This window comes from Gallus gallus, chromosome 3, assembly GCF_016699485.2.
Source record: "Gallus gallus isolate bGalGal1 chromosome 3, bGalGal1.mat.broiler.GRCg7b, whole genome shotgun sequence".
Lineage (NCBI taxonomy): Eukaryota > Metazoa > Chordata > Aves > Galliformes > Phasianidae > Gallus > Gallus gallus.
The window spans coordinates 11,350,981-11,355,584 of record NC_052534.1 but is presented as its reverse complement, the minus strand read 5'-3'; positions in this window follow the sequence as shown (position 1 = coordinate 11,355,584).

Here is a 4,604-nt window from a genome sequence, read left to right as displayed (position 1 = left end):
TTCACGGGGAGACACTATTACTAAACAAGAACGCAGTGCTGCCCTTCTGGGGACATCATAGTAGGACACACTTGTCCTCCTAAGCATGCATGTTTGGATGGAGAACTTAAAAGATTTTTGTCTATATCGCAACAAACCTCTAGATCTCATCGGTGTGTTGCATAAGCTTACTGAAAGCTCTTCTCATCCTTTCTAGGAACTTGGGAGCAAGTCCTGGTCCTATGTGAACTGATGGAATCAGTTCCTCTCCTCCTAAGCAGGTAGAAGCATGCCTTGGGGAATTTTCAGGCTGAAAAGGCAAAGGGTAGAGCAGGATAAATATTGAAGTCTTTATGTCATAGAAGGCAGTTTTTAGCTTCTATGGGCAAGAGTTTTTCTATTTACCTGTCCTTTGATGGAGCAGAAAAAAATGAAGCAAAACAATCTATAGATTGCTAATAGTCCTTTTTTGAAACGAGCATGTGTCTTTCAGTGTATCAGCTGGGGGAAGAACATAAACTACCTTTACAGCACTGAAGAAGAATAATCTGCTTTTGGCCACAACTTGGAGTAACTGAAGGTGTAGTGGTGGTTAATTTTGTGACTGTAACTCTTTGAAAGGCTGGGGGGAAAGAAGGAGTGCTCTAAAATGTAGTATCTTGACTATTTTAGTAGGAGTCTTCTACATAGCTTGAAGGTTTAATGGTATTTTATTTGAACAATCTCCTTCCTCTCTTTCCTTTGCTGGATACGTTTCCTTCTGTGCACCCTTCCTTGGTTCCCAGGTCTAGATGGAAGCTGAGTGTGCTTGTCAGTGGCAGGAGACTTGCCAGAGGAAACCAGTAAGCCAATGGTTTGTAAAGCAAAACTCCTGTCTGGGTGTGCTCTTCCCTGTAGTTATGAGAAGTTGAAGGGCACTGACACAGTGAAATCCTCTGGGGCTGCTCCTTTGGTGTAGTGTGTGATTTCCCGTCAGTCCCAATGGTCCACATCTCATCTTTTGGCTGTAGGTAGCTCCTAGGTGTTCAGTAGGAATCTCCCATAATGTTCTGCAGGACCTCAAAAAGTTACTGTTAATCATTTGCCCACAAGCATTTCAAATGAAGCCGCATCCCAGCTGTAGAGGTTTCCAGTTCCTGGAGAAGGGCTAGTGAATCTGAAAGGTGCTGCCTTAGATCTGTTTTCCTTTTGGCTCTCCTTTCACCCTGAATTTTATTTGTATTTCCCCCTGTGGTGCTGACAGGATAATAATATTGTAACATTGTCACATCTGGTTAGGGAGAGGGGCAGGAGGAGGAGGAAATGAGGAACTCTCTTCTGAACTAACCTCAACTCTGCTCTATAAACAAATGAACACAGGAAACTCCGCAATGAGTGGGCCACAGCCTCCCTCCCTTCTGCAGGGGGATGTCTTGCATTTCTGTGCACCCAGTGCTCTCATTCAGTGAGCTCCAGAGAGCCTGGCATAAAAAGATCCAGAAAATCATTGCTAGTGAAACCTTTTGTCTACTGTCATTTCTCCCCTGAAGTTTGGGGAGACCTGATAGACAAGGATGTCTGTTCATATCTGAGCAGTGGAGGATTTCCCTTCTGTAATTCCCTCTGCACTCTCTCATTTGTACCCTGACAAAGGCATGCTCCCAGGAGTTCAACAGAGGATCTGCAGAACTGGGGTTCTCAGCATAGCATAAACAAGATAAGCTGATGTAAAAATTATTTTTTTAATGAAGAAAAAAATCTCTGCAAACATATGAGCATTCTTGAAAATGTACTGCTGGTTTGGATGAGATCACAAATTACAATGTACTTAAGTCAAATTAAAAAATCAGCTGGAAGTTTCCAGACTGCCAAAACGAAGCCTGAAGTGTTGCTATAGGTGCTGAGGCATTGCAAATGTACAGAGATCCTTTTCTGCATTGAAAACTTCAGAAATACATTGAGGCAAAAACGAAAACAAACAGACAAAAAAACCAAAACACTTCATGACAATGAAAGGATTTTTAAAAGAAATTTAACTCCTCTTTTTCTCCTCTTTCACAATCCTGGGACTCTAAAATCCCCTCCAATGCCTGCTTGTGTGACCCTCTTTGCTCAGTTGTTGGGTGAAACCCGTGTGCGAGGCGCAATGTGATTCGGAGCCTATTTTTGGCTGTACTAATCTTGAAAATGAAGTTTCGTGACACCAGTGCTGCACTTCTGCTGGCAGTCGGAGCTCAGTCCCTCTGCATTCTGTTGCCAAGCAGCCACTTTGGCAGGTAAAAGTTCAGGCTGCGAGATGTTAGCAAGCAAGATTCCCTATCTAAGAACTGCTTTATCTTCTTGATGCATTATCTGTACATGTGTGCATTCACATGAAGGTTGAGTGCAGCAGATAGAGTCTTGTTTTTTTTTTCTTCCCTTCCTATTCCCCACCTCCAACTCTCTTCTGCTGTGGTCAGGAGCCCCTCTATGGCAGCTTCTTTGTCTTTGGAGATGTAGTATGGCTCTGCAGCAAGATGAAATGTCTCTGCTGTCTGGGAGCGAGCCCAGCTGGGTGGGATCAGGTTACTGATGGTACGAAAGTACTATGCTTATATCATTGTCAGGTTGAAGAATTGCATTCAGGTGTTGCACACCAGTTTTGAATAAATAGGGGAGCATGATGTGCAAGATCTGCAAAGCAGCTGGTGTGTATCTCTTCTGTGTGTTTATTTGTTTGTTGAGTGGGGGTTGTTTTGTTGAGAGATTTAATTATATACTCTGAATCTGAGCAAAGAATGGAGAGTTTGTGAGGAATTTTCTCATTCTCAAAGTTTTGTTTTATTCCCCCTGTCTTCTGAGGAGGACTTTCTCTAGAGCCTCACCAGAGAGGGAAATAGAGACAAGTGGGAAGGCTCTGTAAAAAAATCTGTGTTGTCATTTATTTGGGCAGGCCAAATATGTGGCCTATGTCTCTGCTGAGTGATAGAGTTATCCAGAGCTGTACTGGTGTGTGTGTGTGCTCCAAGAAGAGCAGAAAAAACAGCACGGAGGTACACTTTCTGTGGATGCTTGCTGAAGATTAATGCAGATAATTGAATCATAGAATGGCTTGGGTTGGAAGGGACCCCAAGGATCATCAAGTTCCAACTCCTCTGCCACAGGTACAACTACCGGTCTCCAGATCTGGTGCTATACCAGGTTGCCCAGGGCTCCATCCAACTTGGTCTTGAACACCTCTAGAGATAGTGCATCTGAAGAGTCATAGGCCCAAGGCTTTCCTTTTTCCCCAGGGAAAGAAACTAAGACATTTTGCACAGAAATATGCAGAAATTCACATGGGGGATCCTTGAGGTTTGCTCTTGGATTTCAATCTTACCGTTCTTTTTCAAGTTGAGAATTTTTTTGATTCCTTCTACCAGGACATGTACTACAAGTTATGTAGTTTAAAACAGCAACTAAATCAATATTGCAGCTCAGGAGATAAGTTTCTGTACACAAATAGCTTTTTAGAACATAAAGAGCCAATTCAGCCTCCAGTATCAAGAAGGCTAAAGCTCATCTGTGCTGTTAGTCAAGCTCCATATGTACTCCCAGGTGAAATGTATTGAGTGCAGGGGAATGGCAGGTGATATAATGTGGTGGGATAAGTGGGCCTCAAGCTCTGAACAAAGAAACTGCTCTGCCTTCTTTTGATGACTAGACAGATGAGATGTCTTCTGGGTTCTGTGTTATGGGATGACAAATTACTTGGGAGAATGAGAGAATTTAAAGGATTAGATTAGAAAGTATGACACAAAAATCAGACCAGTACTTCCGTACTGGCATAGAGTCTGGGTACCATCTCTGTAGAGCTGTGTTTCAATCCTCTTGCTAGTCATCAGCCTCGGGCAGGTGGCTGCAGTGATGATTTGCAGGTCTGAGCCACTGTATTACTGCGTGTACAGTGTAGTTGCTAAAGTTGACTGATAAATGATAAATATAATTGGAAGAAGGGGCTGTTGAGATTGTTTATAACAGTTCTCACTTGTCGGTAGGGTATGGGCTATTACCTTGACAACCAACACAGAAACGGTCAGATCTGGCAATATTGTCTGCAACTGTAGTAAGAGCTATATAAGTTGCAAATTCAGGAGTTGAGCAGAGTTACTGATGGCACAGCATGGAATCAGGGTGCATAAGGTAGTTTTTGCTCTGAGTTCTGCGTTTTACACATTCCTGGGAAAGTTTTATCTTAGGTTTGCTTTTTCCTTTTTTTTTTTTTTTTTTTTTTTACTTTTTAAATAAACATTTAAAATCTTTTAAAAGTCTGATTGTTCAGAATGTTCTTTGCATCCTTACTATTGGCTCAGTGCTGGTCCTGAATGCCAGGAGCAAAGACATTAAATGTTATGTTTGCTAAACAAAACTGACACGTTCCTACTTTCACATGAGGAAGTAGCAGTGCTCCCAATGCTCCTGAGAGTTAAAAATGATCCATTTTATTGAGCGATATAATGACAGCACTAGCTGAGCAGAGCAGTAATTATTATCTCTAGGACACCCAGGAGAACGATTTTTTAAAAGGAAAATAGTGTTTTCATGTATTTCTTTAAATTCAGATATCAGCATTCAAGATTTGTCAGGCGTAACTAAAAATAGGAATTGCAGTCAGATGTGTTTCATGG